Source organism: Littorina saxatilis, linkage group LG13 (assembly GCF_037325665.1).
Source record: "Littorina saxatilis isolate snail1 linkage group LG13, US_GU_Lsax_2.0, whole genome shotgun sequence".
Classification (NCBI taxonomy): domain Eukaryota; kingdom Metazoa; phylum Mollusca; class Gastropoda; order Littorinimorpha; family Littorinidae; genus Littorina; species Littorina saxatilis.
In genome coordinates this window covers 17,371,427-17,399,168 of record NC_090257.1, presented here as the reverse complement: position 1 = coordinate 17,399,168, position 27,742 = coordinate 17,371,427, and the positions used below count along the sequence as shown (strand labels likewise).

At 39.6% G+C, this 27,742-nt stretch overlaps 1 protein-coding gene across 2 annotated transcripts in view; it reads right to left on the bottom strand.

Moving 5' to 3' along the window:
• LOC138983748 (low density lipoprotein receptor adapter protein 1-B-like) overlaps positions 1–18,266 on the bottom strand; it is a 26,806-nt gene extending 8,540 nt beyond the window's left edge. Inside the window, exons 1-2 of one of the 2 annotated variants that reach the window (XM_070357058.1) lie at positions 18,163–18,266; positions 17,016–17,079 (exon numbers count right to left, since the gene is read on the bottom strand). The gene's annotated coding sequence lies outside the window, so the exon portion shown is untranslated. Of the gene's footprint in view, positions 1–13,804; positions 13,937–17,015; positions 17,080–18,162 lie in introns of those variants that run through there. The other variant, XM_070357059.1, reaches the window with a different exon arrangement.
• Positions 18,267–27,742: the final 9,476 nt, after the last annotated feature.

Here is a 27,742-nt window from a genome sequence, read left to right as displayed (position 1 = left end):
ATTCCACCCCAGACCATGACGTTTGGTCCACCCTGGGCATTGTGTTCCATGAGGCAGTCACCAGCATAGCGTTCACCTCTTCTTCGCCACACTCTGACACGCCCATCAACATGACTAATGCAGTAACGGCTCTCATCGGTGAACAGAATGTTTCGCCATTGTCTACAGTTTCAGTTGATGTGATCCTTGGCCCACTGCTGGCGCGCCATGCGATGTCTTTGAGTGAGGACTGGTCCTCTAGCTGGACGGCAGTTTTGGAGGTCTCGCTCAGCAAGTCTTCGCGTACTGTCTGGCCACTGATGGGTCTCTGGTGGTTACTGACGGTGTTCCTGGCAGTTTCACTGGCTGTATGGAATCGGTTTCTCAAATGATGTCGCAGGACTCTGGCGATCTTGTCTCTGTGTGGTAACAAGAGGTCTTCCACATCGTTGTGTATCAGCAATGCTTCCAGTGTTGACAAAACGTTGCTGAAGGCGATATACTGTTGACAGATGCACATTGAAAGCGACTGCTACCGCTTCTGGGTCATCACCAGCCGATAATCGACCCACTGCCCTCTCGCGTTGTTCTGGTGTCAATCTTGGCATCTTGACTCTGTCAAAAGTTAGACTGGCAGTAAGCGTGCCATGGTCTCTTTTTATTACTAATGCATCAGTGAACACATCTCACACATGAGGTTTCCCCTACTCTGCTTGCACGTGCTGTAAGCGCGCATCATGTGTTTCACGTGGAAACTGCTTGTCCCGTGCGTTGAGACAGCAGCAATGGGAAAATATTTACACAACAGCTTTGTTACACATGACTGCATAGGGCATCTATATCCCGAAAATTGTCACTCTCAGATTAACTGCGTTTTTTAAAATCAAAATATCGAAAAATAATTCGTGTTTCTTTTGTTGCTCGGTATATATAACATATATATTTTAAAACATAAAATGTTGCTTGTTTTAACCTAATTTCTTGGTTAAAACTTGTCTAAATTTCTAAATTCTTTCTTGATAAATGTAGTTTCCACTCTTTGACCTTAAATCAAAGAGTTTCCCTTCACAGATGTCCTCTTGGGATTGTCAGATGAGGGTAGTCTCCCGTGCCAACAGAATCTACCACTCAGAGAGTGGTTTGATTCTTGGTTGGATACCATGGGTTGACACCTTTCGCCATATCTACCATCAGACCACTGATGAGACACATGAGTGTCGAAACACGTGTCTGGTCACGGTAGTAAAACAATGGTCCTCCTCTAGACTAGTTTCCTCTGTTGATACTCTCCCCTCGGGGCAGATTCTCTTTGTGAAACTCGGTCCCGTCCAAGCGCAGCCGGTAATTTCCGCGCATATGTAAATTCCGCGCTTGTAAAATACATGTATGCTCCGCGCAATATCGGGTTGTAACTTCCGCGCACGAATTACTGGTTCGGCTCATACAACTTGCGCGCGTGCACCGACAGGAAGGAATACGTCAAGTCCATGGCCTGGAAAAATTTGCCGGCCATGCTGTGACTTCCCCCCTCTTGTACCTTTGCTGCAGTCTCTGTGACTGTGATACCAGACACCCGAAATTTCTGTAATTTCTGTTATATAATAAGTGAACAAAATATTCTTATACGCATGGTTTAAGTCTTCATTCGTTTTTATCGACTTGTCTGTGTAATAAAGACGTGTTCAATATATAGATATACAGTGTCAGTTTTCATGGATATACAAGTGTCAGTTGTTAATGTCTCAATGTCTCACATTTGACCGAGCAAAGACACGCGCGCTAGTTTCACATCACATTTTGCTAAAACACGCGCGCATCTTACATATACACCACGCGCGGGAGTTTCACATGCGCGGAAGCTTCAAAATTGGGAAAGTGCGCGGAGTGTTCATGCACCCCTTCCAAGGAGGGTCTGATTTCCCCAATAGGGCTGTTTGTGAAGGGACACACATTTTTTTGTTTCCTCTCTCTTTGGCTCTGCTAAGAGATTTTACTTCTGAGATTTGTTATATATATAAGCCTACATAAGCTCATTCAATGTACAAGAAAAGGAAACGAGTCGCGTAAAGCGAAATCAATACAATGAATAAATCCGTTGAACTTGCAGAATGAAAGTGAGCAGCGCACTGTATTTCTTTCACCGAGACAAGTAAATCATAGCCTGGCGAACCTCCCGAGACAGCGCTGACACATTGTCTTGGAAACACAAGCGAAATTAACCTTATTTGCAGTTTTGTTTAGCTTGTTTTCAATCAAAACACAACATATTTATATATTTTGGGATTTAGTCAAACATTTAGTCAAAACTTGACTAAACATAAAAATAATAAAATTGACCGATCGAGTGACAAAAAGGCCTTGGGACGTTCGGCTCAATAGTTCCCATTTATGTTCCAACGGGTCTCCAGGCTAATTCTTCTGTGTCTTATTTGTGATGGTCAAAATAATTACACAATGAAAATGCTACGTGCCTGACAATAAGGGGGAAAAGACATAAACAGAGACAAATCAGACCAAAAATACCTGGAAAAGAAAGGCTTTTCAGAAAAACGTAAAGTCGAACGGTCATCGAAATATACATATCACGCGTAGAACAGACCAAATAAGTTTGAGAATAATGTAAAATAAAACAGTGATTGAAATTGACCTTAGCTCACGGAGAATAGACACCACAAGTTAAGGGTGAAGGTATCTAATTCAGACTGATATTTGCTGTACAGTGGAACCCCCCTTTTAAGACCTTCAAAAATCTGAGGAAATCAGGTCTTAACCCTTAGGCTGGTTGTCGCGACATATGTCGCGCTACTTTACATATACTGTCACCTGGTTGTCGCGACATATGTCGCGCTACTTTACGTATACTGTCACCTGGTTGTCGCGACATATGTCGCGCTACTTTACGTATACTGTCACCTGGTTGTCGCGACATATGTCGCGCTACTTTACGTATACTGTCACCTGGTTGTCACGACATATGTCGCGCTACTAGCTCAGTCTGTTTGGTCGGTTCCGATTACCTCCCATGTATGCGAAAACTTATATGACCGTTTTTCTTTATTTTTCTCTCTGTTAAATTCATCAGTGGCTATGTAACATCTGTTACATAATTGCACCAGTGTAAGGGTTAACAAGTCGCGTAAGGCGAAAATACAATATTTAGTCAAGTAGCTGTCGAACTCACAGAATGAAACTGAACGCAATGCCATTTTTCAGCAAGACCGTATACTCGTAGCATCGTCAGTCCACCGCTCATGGCAAAGGCAGTGAAATTGACAAGAAGAGCGGGGTAGTAGTTGCGCTAAGAAGGATAGCACGCTTTTCTGTACCTCTCTTTGTTTTAACTTTCTGAGCGTGTTTTTAATCCAAACATATCATATCTATATGTTTTTGGAATCAGGAACCGACAAGGAATAAGATGAAAGTGTTTTTAAATTGATTTTGACAATTTAATTTTAATAATAATTTTTATATATTTAATTTTCAGAGCTTGTTTTTAATCCGAATATAACATATTTATATGTTTTTGGAATCAGCAAATGATGGAGAATAAGATAAACGTAAATTGGGATCGTTTTATAAATTTTTATTTTTTTTTACAATTTTCAGATTTTTAATGACCAAAGTCATTAATTAATTTTTAAGCCACCAAGCTGAAATGCAATACCGAACCCCGGGCTTCGTCGAAGATTACTTGACCAAAATTTCAACCAATTTGGTTGAAAAATGAGGGCGTGACAGTGCCGCCTCAACTTTCACGAAAAGCCGGATATGACGTCATCAAAGACATTTATCAAAAAAATGAAAAAAACGTTCGGGGATTTCATACCCAGGAACTCTCATGTCAAATTTCATAAAGATCGGTCCAGTAGTTTAGTCTGAATCGCTCTACACACACACACACACACACACACACACACACACAGACACACACACGCACATACACCACGACCCTCGTTTCGATTCCCCCTCGATGTTAAAATATTTAGTCAAAACTTGACTAAATATAAAAAGGAGGGAGGTTTTTCTTAATGGGGGTAAATTTACAGAGGTTCTGAGTACAAAGTCTGAGAAAACATGGTCTTAAAAGAGAGGGAGTCTTAAAAGGGGGGTTTCACTGTACCTTAATCCGATCGATTTTCCCATTGGCATCAATGAGAAGGTTCGCACGTCATCACAACTCTTAGCGTTATAACTCAACAGCGCCTGCACGTGACACACAATATTATGCGTCAGCGCCGCACAAAAACAACAACAGCCTTTCATTAACTCAATGTTCCTTCAACGCCATAAGCATCTTTCCTCCCAATTCATGGCGTATACTACCACATTAGCGTTAAAGGCGCCATCCTTCTAGTGAAAATGAGTTGAATCACCAGCTTCGATCTTTTTGCTTCTTTTTTTTTTTTTTTTTTACACGGCATAAGACCATCTCTCTGCTTCAACACACATCAATAATCAACAGCTTGGTTGGTTCCCTGTGCGGAGTGGGAATTGTGTGTTGAATTTATTTCGCAGAGTGATACGAAGTTATGACTCGAAATTAATTCATGACAAAATATTCACCGGCTGCAAAGCAGGCAGCCAGGCAGTTGAATGTTGGTATGTGTCCAAGTGAATAGATCATATCCCATGTGAAAGCCTGACCAGATCGAGATTGGGAGCCGAATCGTTTAAGGCCAAAAAAAATACGTCTGTTTACGGTAACATAGGCCAAACAAATAGGGTCGGTAGGTCGGGATTTTTTTTTTCTCCAAAAAAACCATATTTTTACGTTATTCTGCAAAAAAAAACATTTTTTTTTTTCCCAAATGCCAAAAAAAAGTCTAGGGTCGCGCGAAAAAAATAGGGTCGGTCGGGTTACCGTAAACAGACTATTTTTTTTTTTTGGCCTAACACGGGAAGGACTTCTCTTTTTAACACTGTGGGCTGCCATCAGCAATATTACGCACGGTGTGGATCGAACTGCACGCTGTAAAACAACTCGGCCTCTGTCTGGTTCGTATTGGGTACATAATTATTATAGTCCATTATGCTGTTCGTCTGATTGCCTTGTGGCGATCATTTTACATGTGGGTTGTCTCCCGTCTAGATGATCTAGTAGATCATCTACATGGCATGTACACAACCATAAAGTTATCTTTCCAGTTTAACAATTCTTCTTCTTCTGCTTTGCTCATGGGCTGAAACTCCCACGTATACTCGCGGTGTTTTGTTGTGATTTTTGTTGTGATTTTTGTTGTTTTTTGTTGTTGCTTTTGTGGGGGGGGTTTTGAGTAGATTTTAACGTGAATAGCCGTTTTTTATCTCGCAATTTAGGCAGCCATACGCCGATTTCGGGTGATAAAATACCTGGAATAAAGGCATCCTTCAACTTAGACACACATATAAAAACAAAAATCCACAGTTTGCCTGCTTTCGATCCAGGATGGGTATATTTATGCGGATATAACTTCGTAACTGACAACAATGGCATTCTGATAAACCAAACCATCAATCAATCAATCAATCAATATGAGGCTTATATCGCGCGTATTCCGTGGGTACAGTTCTAAGCGCAGGGATTTAAAAAAAAAATTATGCAATTTATATCGCGCACTTTATATCAAGCCAGTCTTGCTCTGTACAGAAATCAGCACAGGCTGTTGATTTTTGGGTATGTGTCCAAGTAGATTCCATGTAAAAGCCTGGACAGACCTGTGGTGGTTTACATGATCGTTTACATGGGAAGGCAGGTATCTGAAACGCCGTACTGCAATCAGGAACAGTATATGCAACATTGATTTATAAACGCGTGAGTGATTGTCAATACAAGAATGCAAGTCGTATTGATACGTGTCAGCTGGTTAACTCGTATAAAGCAGATATCATCCTATATCCTGCCTGTCGGATTGCAATAAGGCAGATATTTAAGCCTAGTTGGTTGCTTAGTTGGTGGTTAATCGTGTCCTTTCAACTTATTTGGCTGTAGATACAAGAACGATTCTATTTTGTTTCCCTTCTCAGTTTACATGATGGTCTCCGTGTTTGAAACCATTTTCATTTGGGTGTATCACGGTAAAGGGAAGAACGTTTTTTTGTTTTTTTTCAAAGGTCATATCTTTTTACACTTGTTACTTCAAAACTTTCTTTTATTTAAATTTAGATTTTTTTTTTTAAAAAGGGCCTAATTTTATCTCTTTAAGAAAGTTAAAAATCTTAAAATCTTGTCCGGGAGGGCGGGGGGGGAGGGGGGCGTCCCGGATATTTAAATGTGATGTGCATGTATGAGCCTTCTGCCTGGTTCGTAAAAGGTAGGTATAAGACTTTATATCCCAGCTGCCTATCGGATTGCACTAAGGCAGATATAATTCTGATGTACATGTACCATCTGCTGCTCATATTGACCAGACAGACAGTCAATGATTCACTGTACCTTGGATTGCGCTGAGATGATGAGCTACCGAATTAAGTGAGGGTAGTCAACTATTGGTTTTGTGAATCAATCAAATTCGATCGGTGTAAAATACTGAACTGGTTGATGAAAATGTAGGAAAAAATACGACCACAAACAAGACCGTACCTGTTTCCCTCCACTTCAGATAACCCTGTCTCTGTCTCTGTCTCTGTCTCTGTCTCTGTCTCTGTCTCTCTCTGTCTCTCTCTCTCTCTCTCACACACACACACACACGCACACACATACACACATATATATATATACACTGACACACACACACACACACTCACACACACACACACACACACACACACACACACACACACACATACAATTCGACCCCCCATCTTCCAGGTATATCAAGCAGCCCCTTTTCCATTGCCAAACAGAGACAGCTGAGCTAATTCCTTGTGTTTTGTATCCAAACTTCAGAGACAAAAATATCATGCTCAGTGCATGCTTTGCTCTGGCCGAAACGATCCGCAGTACTGGTCAACAAGAGTCACCACTCTTTATTCTACCGTCATGTCCTTCTATGTACACATTCGTTTTCGAAGCCGACAAGCGTCCAACGAAACTGACGAACACACTGTCGTTTTGAGAGAGAGAATGAACTGGGAAAAGATGTGGGGGGGGGGGGGGGAGGAGAGAGAAGGGGGGAGGGGTACAACGAGAAGAGGGTGGAAGAGGGCGGAAGATGGATGGGAGGGAAGTGTGGGGGTATGGGGGACAGTGGACAGAGGAAGAAGGTCAATGTCCTAACAAGCCTTGTTTTCCCAGCGTGTGAAGAGAGTTTGACCGTGTGTCCATTTAAACTAACAGTCACAGGCTTCGCGCACACGGTCGCGTGCCCATGTTGTTAGCAAAATTAGCCTACTTTCTGAACATGCTGTCCGCGGCAAAGGGGGCTTTCCTTGCTGATATGATTTTGGTTACTGTCTTGTTCTTTTAGATTGCGTTCTATTACCTATACTATACAAGTCGTCGTTATAGGTTTACACAAAAAGCACCATATTTAAACATCAAGAATACCCAAGGTTCCGAAGACAGCGTCAAGAAAGATGTCAGTTAAAGGCACACTCTTTCCCGTGCAAAGAGTTCGGCTCCCCGTCTCAAATTATGCCAGGCTTTTGGATGGGAGATAAGACCATCCCTCCACTTGGTCACGTGTTAACAATGAACACTCTTAGTGCTCCATGTGAACAGTGGCATTTGTTTGATAACTTGAATTTATTTTATAAAAGCTAAAAGTGACTTTTTAGCAAACTAAGTCATCAAAAGAATTCCAACTCACCACATCAAGCAGTAAGGGTGTTGATTTTTGGAATGTGACCAAGTTGAGGGATGGTCTTATCCCATGTTAATAAAAGCCAGGCCAGATCTGAGATGGCGAGCCGAGATCGTTTCACGAGAAGGAGAGTACCTTTAAGGTAAACAGACGAAGATATGCGTGCTCAAAAAAACAAAAAACCTTCCCCTCCGTTTTTAACCGATCACCTAATATGCTACTCTCTCTCTCTCTCTCTCTCTCTCTCTCTCTCTCTCTCTCTCTCTCTCTCTCTCTCTCTCTCTCTCTCTCTCTCTCTCTCTCTCTCTCTCTCTCTCTCTCTCTCTCTCTCTCTCTCTCACGGTGTGTGTGTGTGTGTGTGTGCGCGCGTGCGTGTGTGTGCGTGCGTGCGTGCGTGCGTGTGTGTGTGTGTGTGTCGGTGTCGGTGTCGCCGGTGTCGGTGTCGGTGTTCATACGTGTGTACGTTCGCCTGTGTGCGTGTTACCTAATGTTTGGATGCCCGTCCCTCGTCCAAAGGGAACAACTTCGAACACACAAAACGATAAATGTGTTCTAGGGCCTGACTTTAAGTAGCGCACTGTGAAAGCTTGCAGCTATGTCGTCAAATGGGATTAAAACTAACACCGACTGTATCACTATTCACATTACCGTGGGAAGGAGAGGAGTTGTAAACATGTCACCTCGTACCGTCCGCCCCCCCCCCCCCCCCCCCCCCCCCCCCCCTGAAGTACTTCGTTCGTGACCCTGAATAAAAAGCGAGCTTCATTGCTTGTAACGCTGACTAAAACATTGTTTTTTCCTGCATAATACGCAGGACTGTTTGACAGGCTGTAACAGTACCTTCCATGTCGTTATGAATAATGATCTTCTATTGGCTACTGCTGGCATATTCTTTTCAGGTTGGGCAAATAAAGTGTTGAATATTCATGAGCTCCGACTGTCAGTATTGACGAAAGTCTAGAGAACTAGGACTAGCTTGAAGAAAATTGATACAAATGCGGAGTCTAGTGTTTGAACAAAAATTCAAAACTAAAAGGCAATGTAGGCCTACATGCCACGGTAGGAAATTTTTGATGAAAAAAAATGTCGTAAGTGTCAGCTTAGTCAATCTGCAAAATTAATTCAACCAAAAAAAACATCCATTCAAAACAACAAGTAGCCAGGCTGTTCATTGGCTCACGTAAGTGTAGCCTATGCGATGATAAACTTTGTCTGTCTGTGCGTGTGTGTGTGTGTGTGTGTGTGTGTGTGTGTGTGTGTGTGATAGAAACTTTAACATTTCCGAGTCTATGGATAAAGCTCGCATTTTTATAAGAAGATTACGTCTCGGTCAAAAGTGTTTGACGTGTGTGATAGAAACTTTAACATTTGAAGACGTCACATTATGACGTAAGAGGGTTAGACGTCACGCAAAGGAATTACTGAAAGTCTCGGTCATTGTTATTGTGAGCGAGCCGAGACTAGTTGGCAGATCCATGGCAGTGTCTCGCTTTCTTGCACAGTTTCACCTATGCTTACTGTGTGTGTGTGTGTATGTGTGACGGAGTGATTGAGTTTGTGTTACTGTTTGTCGATTTCTTACGTGAGCCTTGAAGGCTTCGCCTCTTGTTTTTGGTATGTGTTCATGTGTGGAATGTTATCATGATCATATGTAATACAAATTTGGACAGATCCGTGATGGGACAAATGATCACTTACAGGAGTAGGATTGTACCTTTAAAAACAAAACAAAACAAGTCGCATGAAGCGATATCAAAACATTAAGTCAATCTGTCGTACGGAAACTAAAAGATCAGCGCTTAAAACCTGGCATCGGTCAAAGATGTTCTAGGCTACGCTAAGATGTCCATCAACAACACCAAAGAGGCTTGGCTAGCCGAAACCCGAAGACCGAGACAAGCTGCGTTGTTCCCCGCGAAGCATACGAACAAAGGGTCGATTTTCTTTAATTTTGAGCACATTTTCAAAGTAAACACAACATAGCTTTATACTTTTGCATTCTGGAAAAGATAAAGAATAGAACAAAGCAAGCCTTTTTAAAGGCATACTAACGCACTCCCGTGTTTACAAAGTGTAGTTTGCCCACAATCGATGTCAAACGCACCATAAGACCATATAATGACGATACGTCACCATGCGCGGACCATAATACATGCATTACAGCTTGTTCTAGCCTCTGAAAAAGTGAGGATGTCAACAAAGCCGCGGTGTTCTCTCCCTTGCATCAACGTTACATGTGCTGCCAAATCTATAAATAGGACGATCCAGATCAAAATGAAAATTCAAATATCTCAACATTTAAGGGGTCCTAGACCACAATATTTTGCAGGGAACTTAATTTAGTCTGTCTCCAGCTGTTGGTAAAGCAATTAGCGTGTATAGTCATCGAGTACATATGGCTTTAATCTATTGTTAGAATTTCAATTTTGATCAGAATTTGTGGAGTTTTAATGAACAAATTAATTATGTATATGCTTTTATGTTGGAATGCAAACCTATAGTCCGCATTGGTCAAATAGTGTTTGACCAACATTTCGATCACTTTGATAGAAACATGAGGTTACAAAGGTGGCGCCTCGACTTTTATTTTTACAGAAATGACGTCATCAAAGAAAACTTCTTTTTTTTAAACACATATCTGGGGATATCATCTAAAAGAATTTGTATGTAAAATTTCATAAGGATATGACCAGTAGCTTTCTGGGAATCGCTCTACACACACACACCAACACACACACACACACACACACACACACACACAAACACACACACACACACACACACACACACACACACACACACACACACACACACGCATGTTTATACCATCACCATCATCATCACTATCACCACCACCACCCTCGTCTCGATTCCGAGTCTATGGGAAAACATTCAGATAAAACTTGACTAAATTTCAAAACAAAACATAGATCGGCTTCACCTTAAACTTAGCTTGTTACCATGATTTTGGGGGACACGTCTTCATTTGTCAGTCTGCATGTTTGAATGATTGTATGCGATTACTGAACTTTCCTAGTTTTCCCAACCTTTCCCTGTTTGGTGCATGTATGATCTGATCTTCAGAGTATCTATAACATCTGATCTTCAGAGTATCTATAACATCTGATCTTCAGAGTATCTATAACATCTGATCTTCAGAGTATCTATAGCATCTGATCTTCAGAGTATCTATAAATCTGATCTTCAGAGCATCTATGACATCTGATCGTCAGAGTATCTATAACATCTGATCTTCAGAGTATCTATAACATCTGATCTTCAGAGTATCTATAACATCTGATCTTCAGAGTATCTATAACATCTGATCTTCAGAGTGTCTATAACATCTGATCTTCAGAGTATCTATAACATCTGATCTTCAGAGTATCTATAACATCTGATCTTCAGAGTATCTATAACATCTGATCTTCAGAGTATCTATAACATCTGATCTTCAGAGTATCTATAACATCTAATCAGAGAGCTGCATCAACTCGCAATTCGTCAGTGACAGTAACAGTTCACGAACAAATTAAATCCTTGTTGTACAATACCAAAACAGGGCTAACACACACAAAGAATGAAAAACCTAAAAGGCCAGGGTACAGAAGCTGAGGCTTTTTACATTTAGTCAAGATTTGACTAAATGTTTTAACGTAGAGGGGGGAATCGAGACGAGAGTGTGGTGTATGTGTGTGTGTCTGTGCGTGTGTGTGTGTGTGTGTAGAGCGATTCAGACCAAACTACTGGACCGATCTTTATGAAATTTGACATGAGAGTTCCTGGGTATGATATCCCCGAACGTTTTTTTCATTTTTTTGATAAATGTCTTTGATGACGTCATATCCGGCTTTTCGTGAAAGTTGAGGCGGCACTGTCACGCTCTCATTTTTCAACCAAATTGGTTGAAATTTTGGTCAAGTAATCTTCGACGAAGCCCGGACTTCGGTATTGCATTTCAGCTTGGTGGCTTAAAAATTAATTAATGACTTTGGTCATTAAAAATCGGAAAATTGTAAAAAAAAATAAAAAAAATGTATAAAACGATTCAAATTTACGTACATCTTATTCTCCATCATTTTCTGATTCCAAAAACATATAAATATGTTATATTTGGATTAAAAACAAGCTCTGAAAATTAAATATATAAAAATTATTATCAAAATTAAATTGTCGAAATCAATTTAAAAACACTTGCATCTTATTCCTTGTCGGTTCCTGATTCCAAAAACATATAGATATGATATGTTTGGATTAAAAACACGCTCAGAAAGTTAAAACGAAGAGAGGTACAGAAAAGCGTGCTATCCTTCTAAGCGCAACTACTACCCCGCTCTTCTTGTCAATTTCACTGCCTTTGCCGTGAGCGGTGGACTGGCGATGCTACGAGTACGAGTATACGGTCTTGCTGCGTTGCATTGCGTTCAGTTTCATTCTGTGAGTTCGACAGCTACTTGACTAAATGTTGTATTTTCGCCTTACGCGACTTGTTTTTATATTTAGTCAAGTTTTGACTAAATATTTTAACATCGAGGGGGAATCGAAACGAGGGTCGTGGTGTATGTGCGTGCGTGTGTGTGTGTGTGTGTGCGTGTGTGTGTGTGTGTGTGTGTAGAGCGATTCAGACTAAACTACTGGACCGATCTTTATGAAATTTGACATGAGAGTTCCTGGGTATGAAATCCCCGAACGTTTTTTTCATTTTTTTGATAAATGTCTTTGATGACGTCATATCCGGCTTTTCGTGAAAGTTGAGGCGGCACTGTCACGCCCTCATTTTTCAACCAAATTGGTTGAAATTTTGGTCAAGTACTCTTCGACGAAGCCCGGGGTTCGGTATTGAATTTCAGCTTGGTGGCTTAAAAATTAATTAATGACTTTGGTCATTAAAAATCTGAAAATTGTAAAAAAAAATAAAAATTTATAAAACGATCCAAATTTACGTTTATCTTATTCTCCATCATTTGCTGATTCCAAAAACATATAAATATGTTATATTTGGATTAAAAACAAGCTCTGAAAATTAAATATATAAAAATTATTATCAAACAATTTTTGTCGAAATCAATTTAAAAACACTTTCATCTTATTCCTTGTCGGTTCCTGATTCCAAAAATATATAGATATGATATGTTTGGATTAAAATAACGCTCAGAAAGTTAAAACGAAGAGAGGTACAGAAAAGCGTGCTATCCTTCTCAGCGCAACGAATACCCCGCTCTTCTTGTCAATTCCACGTGCACTGCCTTTGCCACGGGCGGTGGAGTGACGATGCTACGAGTATACGGTCTTGCTGCGTTGCGTTGCGTTCAGTTTCATTCTGTGAGTTCGACAGCTACTTGACTAAATATTGTATTTTCGCCTTACGCGACTTGTTTATTATCTTGTCGGGACAAAGAACAAAGTTTTACTTTAAGAAACCGGATTTTCCGGTTTAAAAAGTTTTCAAAAAACGGATTTCCGGCGAGAACCGGAAAGGTGTTAGCCCTGCCAAAATTAAACATGTCGCCTCACCTACCTTGTAAATTCACTATGAATGACCAGTCCTGAAGACTAAAGCCTTCAGCTTCCGAAATGTGTTAGTGACAGGAGCAATAAACTCGAAAACTCTCCAACACAAGAATCAAAAAACAAGAAAGGTAAGTTGTTGGAACGTTGTTATTGACAAAATGACGTTACAGTCACAAATATGTCGACCCAACGGTCTTTTACGTGAACAGACAAAACAAATATCACAATGAACTTATTTTGGTGGATTTCAGTTTTCGCCCACTTGCCAGGAAGCCGTGCGAATGAATTCCTGGCGAGTGGGCGAAAACTGAAATCCGTAGAAAATGCACATGTATGTCATTTCGGCTGCCTTGTCAATTTGCTGTGATTGACCTGTCCTGAAGAATAAATCTTCCGCTTCCACAATCAATATGACAGCGACAGAAGCAATTAATGGGAGAAAAATAAATAAATTCCTTTTATGCTATGCTAACTAGCTTGGTTTTTCTGTCCCCAGACCTAGTGTCTATTTGGGACATGACCTGGTTATATGCTAGGAAAAATTCCTTTTGCACAATAATGACAAATATATACATAGAAGACACTTCACCTACCTTGCAAATTCTCTGACCAGTCCTGAAACCTTGCGAAACCTTGCGAAGACTATAAACCTTCCGCTTCTAAATGAAGTCCTCAGCACTTATTAGCACACAGGACAGGACCGGATGATATAGTGAGGGCCTGAATAAATTTGAGCTGGCCGCAGCAATACTATCAATCATACAATGCAGGCCCGAGGCCAATAATATCTTGTGTGTGACAAAACTCCGGTGGATTTTTCGGTTCGAATGTCAGTCCTTGAGAGTGTATTGGAGGGCTGAGGAGGCGAAGGTGAGCGTTAGAGGGGGGGGAGGTAGTGTGAGAAGGGGGGCGCGAAAGTTGGAGGGGGGGGGCAGGTTGTGGACGCGGGCAGGTTAAGAGATGGAGGGGTGGGGGGGAGGTACAGGTTTGAGAAAGAGGGGTGTGTGGTTTAGGGGACAGATAGTAGTGAATTTGGTGGTTAAGTGGGGAGTATTTGGGGTGGGGGGGTGGGGGGTAGAGTAGTGATGGTAAAAAATACATGGAAAAATGAGGGGGGGGGTAAAACAGTACGGGGGGGGGGAGGGTTTGTGTTGAAATTGATAGTGCAGTTTGGGGAGGAGTAGGATACCGTTTTGGGAGGGTTGGTTTGTTTTGCATCATCCTTCTACCCATTTGGCTATTCGGCACCCATTCAATGTTCTTTCCTTCCTCAATTCACATGGCAGTCTCTGTGTTTGAAATTATTAACATTCAGGTCTATCAAAGGTAAGTGAAGAAGGTTACTGTGTTGTTGTTGTACCTATTCAAATTGTTGATTTTTGCGCTGGAAATGTTTGTATGTTAGAAAGAGAGAGAGGGGGAGAGAGAGAGAGAGAGAGAGAGAGAGAGAGAGAGAGAGAGAGAGAGAGAGAGAGAGAGAGAGAGAGTGAAAGAGAAAGAGAGAGAGAGACAAGACAAGACAAGACAAAATCTTTATTATCGAGGGTAATAGACAAGCAAGAATATTGCTTTTTTACATCCAGCCCTCGCCCTAATATAGGGTCAACAAGAACAGAAAACAATATAATCAAATAACTATCACATCAAACTTAATACATTATATACAGATACAAATTTAAAATAATAATTGTCATGCTGCATTTTAAGTACAATTTCCAATGATAAATATGTCAATTTCTAACATATCTTAATTTAGATCAGTATATTATTATAATTTTGTTTCACATGCACATACATTTTAAATGAATTGATGAACCATTCAGCACATGTTTAGTTGCATTATGTGCGACATATAATTTTTTTTGAAGCTGTCTGTGTTTGTTTTATGCTTAAGAAAAATAGGCAGTGAGTTCCATAGGACCGCACCTGAATATAGAAGGCTTGATTTGAAAAGGTCAATACGTGGAGTCGGTGTTATGATTTTTAGTCTGTTATAGTTCAAAATAAAATTATCACGTAATGTCTCCGGTGCATATCCTGACATCACTTTATGCATTATAACACCTTTATTATACATTAACCTTTTTTGAAATGGTAATATTTGCAGAGAGAGAGAGAGAGAGAGAGAGAGAGAGAGAGAGAGAGAGAGAGAGAGAGAGAGAGAGAGAGAGAGAGAGAGAGAGAGAGAGAGAGAGAGAGAGAGAGTTTGTGCCGTGGAACGATAGAGCATGATTGAAAGCCGATAATGTATGTTAGCACTGTAAACTTGTTTGTCGTTGCACCTATCCATATTGTTAATTCATGCGCTGGATATGTCTTTAGGTTTAAGAGATAGAGAGTGAGAGAGTGAGAGAGAGAGTGAGAGCGTGCGTGCGTTCGTGTGAGTATATGTTAGAGAGAAAGAGATAAAACCGGGTGATTGTCCATAAATACAAACACACGGCATGTATTACTGACCCCCCCCCTCCCCACACCCCGTTGAAATGAACCTTGTGTGTTTAATCAATAAAATGTCTTACGTCTTACATCTCTCTCTCTCTCTCTCTCTCTCTCTCTCTCTCTCTCTCTCTCTCTCTCTCTCTCTCTCTCTCTCTCCCCTCTCTCTCTCTCTCTCTCTCTCTCTCTCTCCTCTCTCTCTCTCTCTCTCTCTCTCTCTCTCTCTCTCTCTCCTCTCTCTCTCTCTCTCTCTCTCTCTCTCTCTCTGTGATTGCGTAATTAATGTTTCATTCTGTAATTGCTTTATTGATGTTCCATTCATGTATTTTCTACTACTTTTCTCATTTATTATTACTGTATGCTTGATGTTTCTATGATTCTAGTCGGGCGCACGCGTGAATATGTGTTTGTGTGAATGTAAAGGGCACATTGTAAGATTAAGCCTATGGCCTAAAATGTCTACCCTTTATGTGTTTAATAAAATGTTCTAAGTCTAAGTCTAAGTCTAAGTCTCTCTTTCTCTTGGTGAAGTCTTTAGAAGACAACAAACTCGCCCTTATATTTGCCTGAGTGTGAAAAGGTTGTAACAACATAAAACCTGCAACTCTCAGCAGTGACAATCACTGTTCAGCACGACACCAACTCGAGTCAACAGACAGAGAAGGTGAACATGGGTGTGGCTTTTGTTCAAAGGAACCTTAGTCCAAAAATGGTTTCAAAGGTCGAACATCTTTCCACACAGGTGTTGAGAAACTTTCCAAACTCATCAATCGTGTGAACATGGTCTCGCAGCCTTTGCATAGCTCAGTTAAAGGGATAATATCTAACTGTTTCAAATTGCTCCAAGAGCTATATAATATACAGTTCAGGCTGGGGGTTGTAATTGTGTGACCACACACCAGGAAATGGCGCCTTAGTAATACTATCTTTAAACCACCAGTGAAAGTGGCGAAAGGAAAACGCACGTTTTGAATTCACAATCATCTTCTCTGCAATATTAATATCACGACAGCCTGCTCTCTGCTCTCGTTGGCTCTCACATTCCCTCACTCTGCACCTCAGTCTGACCGCCATCACACTTATGTAGTCAGTGCATCTTATACTTGGTAGCATTATGTGTGGTCAAAACCTTCTTTGTGACATAACGTAGTAGGTGCACGGCCCTGTAATTGGTAGCACCCTATATCCAAAAATTTGGAAAAGAAGCAACATCCTAAGATGACAATAATCACCCTCCATTATGACGAGTGTTTGACTGTTGGTCCTGTGTCCCTAACCCAAATCTTGGGTGTCCAATTTCAAGATCAGTAGACACAAAAAGTAAGGTACGGTTCTAGTGACTGTTTCGTTTTGTCTCCATAAACTTACCTTTCTTGTTGTTGCTTTTCATTCCCAGCATTCCAGCAATGAAAACGGCGTTCAAGTCACATACCTGCAATGAAACACATCATGGCGGACAACGGTGCATGTCCATACATCACTCAGTGTAATCAGTTCTGCCTTTGTATGGCTACCGCAAAGCAACATTCATGATGAGCAAATATGAAGTCCTTTGGTGACTAAAAATAATGGCAGGCCTCACCAGCTGTTACATGTGCGTGGTTGTTGCTGTTTTGCTTTGATTGTCAGTTGAAAATGCCGTTGGCCACGAAACGCAATACACAAGCACACATGAGCTTCCGAAGTAAATCAATGACAGTCTGGTCTGGCCGTATACACACAGCGAGCGTAGTTGTAATTGATTACAAAAAACGTGTCAACAGTTGATAACTTTGCAGAGAAAGCTGATCTTATTGACTCCAAAAGTGTCTTGCTTTCTCACTTCCTTTGTTACGATCGTTCGTTTTTTGGGTTTTTTTTTTTTGTTGCTTTTTTTTTTATTTGTGTGATTCTTTTCTAGTTCTGACGTGATAGACAGCACAGTTAAAAATAAAATAGTCTTCCGACTATCACAAAACAGGTAGTTCGTTTTTTTGATTGACATCTCTAACTGCATCACCTTTCATTTGCAAGATTTGAGTATTTGACAGAGCTAGAGAACCACACACTTGAAGCTGAGGTCATACATAATATTGTCGGATGAAACAACACGAAGATGATGGATCACAAACATGCTGACGACACATCCATATAAATTGCCACACTTGATATGGCCTGGTGATATATTGCGTTAAAGAAAAAACAGTGAATACCGAACAAACACACACACAGACACACACACACACGCACGCACACACACGCACACACACAAACACACACACACGCGAACACACACACACACGCACGCGAACACACACACACACACACACACACACACACACACACACACACAATCACACACAAACACACACACACACAGACACACACACAGACACACACACACAAACACACATACACGCGCGAGCACACACACACACAAACACACGCGCACACACACACACACACACACACACACACACACACACACACAAACTTTGTCTCCCGCTAGCGCTATGTACAGTTCTCTAGGTTTTACCATTCACATCTCATCAAGTTCCACATTGTCACTTTTCTGGTCATCAGTGGAATATCCCCACAAATCCTTGCAGCCACCTGCAACAACTGGTGTGAAGATCTTCACAATAAAAAAGGAAAGAACACGAACACGATCGCCGCGAGGTCGCTCGGATCCGCAACCTGCATAACAAAAGATTTTCGAGGCTTTTACTTGTGTTTGAATAATGTAATGCAGAGCAAACGGCACAAGGAATTGAATAAAAAAAAACTGAGTTCACGACTCGCACATCAATAAAAGTTGTAAAAACAAGGTTCAATTGAGAATCTGCTATTCTCTTCAATCAAAACGTCAAAACAAAAAATAACTAAACTCAAAATACTCGCTTTTTTGAAAATCAATAAATAAATAGCAACAGAAATTTAACTCAGAACTTTTCGATTCTTCTTTAAAACATGGCTGCGCCGCGTTTGTTTCCAGCGATGCATTTGAAGGAGTGATGTCCTTTCCAAAGCTTCCCAGTGTGTTAGTGCGAAATACTGTCGTCATTGCATTTGGATCTGTTGGTGTTTAAACGTGGCAGCTGGCCAGGAGAAGTTGTCTGCGTTCCAAGTTGAAATCGCGAGAGAAAATATTGCATACACACACACACACACACACACACACACACACACACACACACACACACAGACACACAGACACAAACACACACAAACACACGCACACACACACACACACACACACACACGCGCATGCACGCACGCATGCACGTGTGCGCGCACGCACAACCATGCACACACACAAACAAACACACAAACACACACACAAACACACACACAAACACACACACACACAAACACACACACACACACAAACACAAACACATACGCACACACAAACACACACACACACACACACACACACACACACACACACACACACACACACACACACTGAACCAGTTACTGACATCTTGCAAGGTAAAATGTACTTAGACTTTTCGCAAGAGTAGTATACACCACCTGGGAGGTGAGCCAAAAGTATAGCACACACAGATTTGCTGATTCAGTACAAAACATTATCAGTGTTAATTGTATTGTGGCTTAATAATGTTGTTTTTTGTGTGTGACCCCCACCACCCCCACCTCGTTCTTCATAATAAACACCCATGCAATCTCAATAAAAAACGCTGGCGCTGGACCCGAGTACTCTTCAGACTGGCTCGCTCCCCCAGTATAAAAGTTTTTGTCTTGTGCACGTGGATTTAAAAAAAAAAAATTTAATTTATTTTACACAATTAAAAAATTATTAGAGTAAAATAAAACATTAAAACGTTCATAATAAACAATAGTAAACAAGAATTTAAAAACAATATTAAAAAAAATAGACCGCCCATGCCGGGAATCGAACCCGGATCACTTGGATTAAAAAAGAAAAAAAAATATTTATTTATTCTACACAATTAAAAAAATTATTAGAGTAAAATAAAACATTAAAACGTTCATAATAAACAATAGTAAACAATTTTAAAAAATAAAAAATAAATAGACCGCCCATGCCGGATCACTTTGGCCACCAAGCCCACCAACTCTGACAATGTTGCCAGTGAACTCAAATGCCTAGAGTGCTAAAATTAGGTCGCCCAGCACGCGAAGTGGCTTTCGCACGCAGCGTATATATGGGCTCAGGCCGCCCAGTAACTCCCCCCTTTAGTTCAGCGACTGGCTGTTCTATTAGCCGCACGGCAGTTCTGACCCACCGCGAATTGCGCCCGCCGTTAAGAGTCGTTTTTGTGATTTATTTCGCATTTAGGTCCCAGGTAACATTATGAAGTTTTAATACGATCAATCGGACCTATTATCAAGTTAGTGTATCAACTTTTGAACGAACTGCGCCCAGTAGTTTCCCAGCAATAAGCTGTTAACTCGAGACAGACAGACAGACAGACACACAATAAAAAACGCTGGCGCCAGCTGGACCCGAGTACTCTTCAGACTGGCTCGCTCCCCCAGTATGAAAGTTTTTGTCTTGTGCACGTGGATTTAAAAAAAAAATAAAAAAAAAATTATTTATTTTACACAATTAAAAAAATTATTAGAGTAAAATAAAACATTAAAACGTTCATAATAAACAATAGTAAACAAGAATTTAAAAAAAAATAAAATAAAATAAAAAAAGAATAGACCGCCCATGCCGGGAATCGAACCCGGATCACTTTGGCCATAGTCGGACGCTCTTTCCACCAAGCCAACAACTCTGACAATTTTGACAGTGAACTGAAATGCCTAGAGTGCTAACTTTGCTCGTTCCTTTTTATTTTTTTTTTATTTTTTATGTTTAAATAAATAGATAAATAAAAATAATCATAACATAAAGTTATTCCTAATGTTCAGCTCAGTTTCCAATAATACACCCAAATCTAACTTTTTCCCATATTTAAATTTCCCAATGGTCATTTTGGTAATTAAAAGACAAAAATTCACAAAATAAATATAATCATTTTTCAAACTTTCCCTAAAATAACCCAAAAATACATTTTCTTCATTCAAAATGATGGCAACATGTATTTTCTTATAAACAAAATCTTTACATATTTTCCAACCCTTCATCACCTCGATCTTGGCAACTAAAAAAGAAATGTTCAAGGGTGTCTAATTCATTACAAAGTTCACACTTATTCGATGTTCGTATTCCCATTTTGTTTAATAAAATATTGGTTGGATATATTCTATGTAATAATTTCCAGTGCAGCAGACGTAATCTTTCTTCTTTTGTGCTGTAACCAGTTTCTCTTATCCAAATCTACATTATGTTTTCGTTTCCAAAAATCACAGGCACTCAGAATCTGGATATCAAGATCAACTAAACATTTTCTAATAAACTTTGCTGTTATATTACCACCATTAAAAATGAAATCCTGCAATGTAAAATATTGATATGGTAATGTGTCTGTACGTCTGGATTTAAGTGCTGTGCATAATGCATTGTATTCAAACTGTCTGGATGGTTTATAACCCACTTTTTGACATAAGTCTTCAAAAGAAATAATAATACCATTTTCATTCATAACATCCTTTACAAATGAGATATGTTTTATAAAATCTTTAAAAAATAGGCATTCATGTTTAAATTGAATATTCATATTGTTCCAAATGCATTGGTCCTTCAATAATACTGGTGCAAAATCATACTTTTCACAGACTTGACTTGACTTACTTGACTTATTCCTGTAGACTCCCTGTGGAGCATAGGGCCGTTGTTTTTGTTGCGGTTTCTGTAGCAAGTTGCTTTTTGGCGGGGTGGAGTTGCTAACCCCACGCCCAACCCTCCTCCTTTATCCGGGCTTGGGACCGGCTGAAAGACCTTTAGGGTGCATCCAGGCGGAGTTACTTTTCACAGAAAACACTTTTATTGTCTAGCCAAGTCAATAACACTTGTTTCCAAAACAATGATCTGCAACTATTGAGTCCATTTATCGTTTTCGAAGATGCATTTGAGTCAAAGCACGATAAACCAATGCCCAGACATGCCAGACAATATCTTGGAATAACAGACCAATACTTTTGTGTAGAGTTTTGCAATTTAACAAGCCAGGAAATCATAAATGAGTTGTGCATATCTACTACGTTTATCATATTCAAACCACCATAATCTTTTTCTTTACACATAACTGTTCGTCTTACTTTTTCAAATGCGCGCGTATTTGAATACTTTTTCTTCCAAATAAACCTGAACAAAATGGAATTAATATGATGTAAAACATGATGAGGTACTGCCAGAGACTGGAAAATATAAACGAATTGAGATATAAGAAAGGTTTTAACAATACAAATTTTACCTTGTATACTTAAATTTCTTTTTGACCAATTGGCGATTATTTGTTGTATTCGTTGAGTTTTCTTTGACCAGTTTTCCTCTAAAGACGATGCGGGTATATTGTTTGAAAAAATAATTCCAACAATTTTTACTTTATGTTTCCATTTAAGATCAAAATACTGATCTGTACACAACTTTTTGGACCCTATCCACATGGCTTCCGTTTTGTTAACATTCACTTCCAAGTTGGAAAAACGTTTAAATATATTCAAAATGTATAACGCCCTTTCTAGATCTATTTTATCATGCAAAAAAAGAGTGACGTCATCAGGATATAATAGCAGTTTTAGGACCGTGATTGGTGAAACCTCAAAGGGTGACATAGGCAGATGGATACCCTTAATAGCTTCATCAGAACGAATCTTGATCGCCAACATTTCAAGGGCAATAACAAAAGCCATTGGAGAGAACGGATATCCTTGACGAATGCCAGTTTCCACAGGAAAAGGTTCGGATATCCACCCTGTATAATTAATACAACTTTGACTATTGTTCATCAGGACAGAAGCCCATTTTTTAAAATTATCCCCAAAACCAAATTTATCAAATGCAAACAAAATATAATCTTTGGATATGGAATCAAATGCACGTCGAAAGTCAACTGCTAATAAAACTCCAGGTTTATCCATTGTGTTCATAATATCTATGGTATCATCAATGAGTCTAATCATGTTACTTATTTTTCTTCCTTTCATAAAGCCAACTTGATTTTCATGAATAATATCACCTATTACAGTGGAAAGTCGCATTGCTAAACATTTTGCAATTATCTTGTAATCTGTATTTGTCAGAGATATTGGTCTCCAATTGCCGAGATCGTCCCTAGGTAAATCTTTACCTTTATGAATTAAGGTCAGAACAGCTTGTTTTTGAGTGGGTGATAATTCGCCATTAACAAATGATGCTACAAATGAGGCATGAACGACATCCCTTATCTTCAACCAAAATACTTTATAAAAACAGGTAGTGAGGCCATCAAGACCCGGGGCTGAATCGTTATTTAATAATTTAAGGGCAATAGTTAATTCCTTCCTGGTAATCTCCGAGTCCAATTCACCTTTTTGGTCATTGGAGAGAGATGGTATATTTAAATCTTGTACAAATTCGTTTGCGCTCATCTGGTTAAATTCCGCGCTTTTTTCATATGAGTCTTTAAAAAATCGTACTTGTTCTTTCATAATCTCTTTCTGTGTATTAAATACCCTCCCGTCTTCTCCCAGCCAGCAAAATTATGCGCAGCGAATGCGTCCCGCAGTCGCCAAATAATGCGTTCCAACTACGAAAGACGCACTCGATACGCGCGCGTTTTTGCAAATCGAAATCAGTGCGTGACGAATTCGTTTTCCCTCAGATAACGAAGACCATACGCGCCCCCAGCGCACACTTATGCAACATGAAGACTAAGTATGCGCTCTCACGCAGACGTCACGATTGCTTTACGCACTCACGCAGGTGACACAACTACTTTACGCACTCTCCACGCAGATGTTACAATTGCTTTACGCACTCTCCACGCAGATGTCACAATTGTTTTACGCACTCCCACGAAGTTGACACGACTACTTTACGCACTCTCACAACTACTTTACGCAATCTCACGCAGTCGACACCTCCACTTTACGAAATCTCACGCAGGCCACAAAATTGCTTTACAAATTACACACTCTCACTTAAACAAACAAAATAATTTGCAGTCCACAACATTTTATTAATGAAAACAAAGGTCAAGTGTTCATTTGATCAAAAATAATATTAACCCTAACAAACTTTCCAATAATTGAAAAAACATTGTATAAAAATGAAGGACATTTGACCCTGACATATGGCTGTGAACCTTAGGCACATATTTAAGCATGAACAAGCAACTCGGTCAACCTGGAAAATACCCAATACAAAAAATAAAGCTTCAGTTTTCAACATTATCAAATAGGCTTCAAGATGACCAAAAGAAAGGATAACTAGAACAAAACTATATCAAATAACCAAAGGGAAGTAATCGCTCTTAATGCATACAACATGTGTAATAGAGTAAGCGAGAGTTGTACGGAACCTTTTCTCCTGGCACCTGAGAGAATAACAAGGATTGAAATGAACAAGCGACTTTCATCCCGTATGCATTAGAGCGATTACTTCCCTTTGGTTATTTGATATCTTAACATCGCTCTGCCTCATTCTGTTTGAGATTAGAACAAAACTGATAAAAAGCAGTCCAGCACATGCAGTGCAGACTGAATTGCACCCGTAGAAGGCCAATGTGAAAAAAAGCTTTTGCTCATGTGTAATACACATCAGAAACATAACCCCGGCTGTACTTAAACAAAAATGTTTGATGTGAAGCAGATAAACACTCAATAACATCAGTTTGGATTTTTGACCGGATGCTGATTTTGGGGTTTTTACCACTAATTTTTGTTGCAACATAAGCTTCTTTTTTTTTTTAAACCATCAAATAGCACAAAAAGTGTACACATGAAAAAATCTAATATAAGTGCACTGATGAAAATCACTTGTCAAAGGCAAATCTTCCAATGTTGTGCAACCATGCAACATCCTCTGCACAGCAAATTCAGGCTCAGTAAACATTTACCACAACTGAACACAACCACAAGTGAATGAGAACTGCAAGTTGGTATCCCCCTTCATTGGCTCTGTCGACGCCCATTTTTAATCGCTTGTTTCCTTTCATGCAATGGCGTCAGCGCCTTTCGGCGATTGGTCAATGCATTTTGGAGCCAGACAACAACATAATGTCGGTCAAACTTGAAGTTAACGCTACTTGATACTGCTTTTTATTCTGATGTAAACATGTGAAAGAATCCTTTTTTTCAGTCATATTCTTTCAAGGTTTTACTAGTCAAATCGGTTATATAATTCTATATCAAGGGGAAGAACTGTGGCCGTTTTCCACATATACTATGTTTTTGGATTACTTCCCTTGGTTCCATGATCGTTTTACCATTTTGTTGTTGTAAGGATTAAAGTTGTATTATTGTTTAGTTATGCTTAACGTGTACTATTTAGTAATGAGATAATAATGTTTTTGAATGTTATTATTAGAAAATTTGGTTTAGTTGAAGATTCTATGACATGTCTTTGAATCCCACTTTTTAAAAACCCAGGAATGTTAGTGTTTATTAACTTTATAAATACATTTAGTGTTAAGAAATTATTTGGAAAATGTTTAATTAATGCTTGGTAATTTTAGTGAATGTGGGGACATCTTGTTTTAGTTGTTAGGAGGTAAACTGATGTCAATTAATAACTGATTTTGGATTTTTACAAGACTTGCATCCTTTTTGAGAACCTGACTGAGCAGACAGTCCCAGGCCAAATTTGTCTGAAGTGAAAAAACGTTTTTATTCCTAAATCAGGTAAGAAACAGCTTTAATATAAATTTAGTTGGTTTCTTATATATGCTATGTACTGTTTTGAAAAGTTAGGTGATGTGGCATTTTTTATTTTTAGAAGATGTTTGGGATTGGAATTGATTATATTGTACTCTGGAAAGATGCCAAATAAACCATGTGCTCTGAGCAAAATGATGGTATGAAGATACAGAAGAAATAAATTGTGACATGATAAATTAGTGTTTTGATTGAAATGATGTGATTATACAAGATGTCTTTTTATGTATTAGTTGTTGGGTAATAGTTGATTATTATTTTAGGACTATATTTGATGAAACTTCATTTTTCCTTGTTGCCTGACTTATTCACATGGTACTGATAATGTGGATTTTCTGGAAGCTTCAGGATGTTGATTGTTTATCTTGTTGAGGCATGGAAATGATAAGTGTTAACAACTTGTTCATTTCTGCAGTTAATTCAAGTTGATTTGTCATTAATTTGAGAATTGTATAATTGTTGTTGTGTGGAGCAGAAGAAGATTGAAGTATTTGTTTTATGTGGATTGTTGATGGTTGTAAGAAATGGAATATAGAAATTGTATTGAAATAAGAGGAATCACCACGCGAACTGAGATTACTAGTCTGCACAGTTGTTTTGTAAACTGACAACTGTCAGCTTTTGAGAGATGTAATTCCGAGTGGTTACTGGTTACATCAAGAGTAATTTGAGACATCAAGTGAATGTCTTAGATTTTCTGTAAGGTGATTATGCTTACAGCTAGTCACTAAATGGATGAAGTATAGTTTTGATTGACTCTGCTTGTAGCTGTGTCTGAATTAGTCTTAACATAACTTCTTGTCCATTATTGAGGAATTTTTTTATCACAGACAAGTGGGGCTGTGGTTTAGGCAATATTTCTGGTTGGGTTGGATTCCATATATCATGTATTACATGATATGATATTCCTATTGTATTCCATTCTTCAATCATAACAAGAGCATTGCATTGTTTTAGTGTTGTGTTGTATTAGGTGTTATGTTCTTTTTGTTTTGTTCTATGGTGTATACAAAAGTGTTCTAGTGGAACTGAAATTTGATCTTGATGATTGTTTAAATGTATACTTATACTGTTTTTGTTTTATTTTTCAGGGGTAATTTTCTCAACTCTGTTGATGACGTTTTGAGTTCACTTTGGATATTTTTTGGGTCTAGTGGATCTCTGGTTGTGTTTTGGTTTTTGATGAGAGAGTTAGTTAGTTTTTTAGTTTGATTTAGAGAAGAGATTTTTGTATTTTTGAAACTAGTAATCTAAACATGAAGAACTTTTATTTTGTCGAATGAGAAGAATTTTGTTGATTGAATGAACAACTTTTAGACTCTGTTTTTGTAATCTGAAAACTGAGTTGACTAAAGTGCTTAATTCAAAATAAATTTCTTTAGAACACTTATCTCATTTTTTGTTGTTTATTGTGAAAGCAAGAGTTTTACCTCACCCCGATTCCTCCCTTAACCATGCTAGAACTAATTTAAGTATGTTTTAGCAGTAGGTTTACATTTTGGCGCCCAATGTGGGGCTGAGGTTATTTTTGTTTCACGAAAAAATTTTAACTTAGGAAATAAAAATTAGATAAAGGAAAAAGAAGTTATAAAGTGATAAGAAGAAGAAAAATTTTTTTTTGCTGTTTTGATTTTGGTAGGACATATTTTTTTTAATTTGTAACACACAACCAGGGTGATACAGATTTAAAGGAAATGCCTCGTGACACGGCCCCAACCGCTGAGGAGATGGCGGAATTGCGGGAGCAGATGAAGGAGATGGCCAACGAGCTGGGGCGTCAGAAGGAGCAAGCCGCTCAACAGAAGCAAGCAACGAACGACGCCGCTGCGGCCGAACTAAACGACCTGCGCGAGCGACTGGCCGGGGTCACAGAGGAGCTGGGGCGACAGCGTATGCAGCCCGTCTCTGTCCAAGTGGTGGCACCGCCCCAGACCCCGCGGTTGAAGACCTTCACTGGCTTTGCCCCAGATGGTGGGAATGAGTGTGACTTCAGGACTTGGGCTCAGCAGATGGACTCCTTTCTGCTGACGCCCGATCTCAAGCCCTGTGATCCCCGCATCTTGGCCAGTTTGAGAGGAGTGGCCTTCAACGCCGTGAAGGATCTCACCACCAACGCTGACATCGTCGCGAAGATCCGCAGTCTGTTTGGGTGCGTCGAAGACACCGAGGCCCAGCTCTGTGTGTGTGTGCGTGTGTGTGTGTGTGTGTGTGCGTGTGTGCGTGTGTGCATGTGTGTGTGTGTGTGTGTGTGCGTGCGTGCGTGTGTGTGTGTGTGTGTGTGTGTGTGTGTGTGTGTGTGTGTGTGTGTGTGTGTATATTTG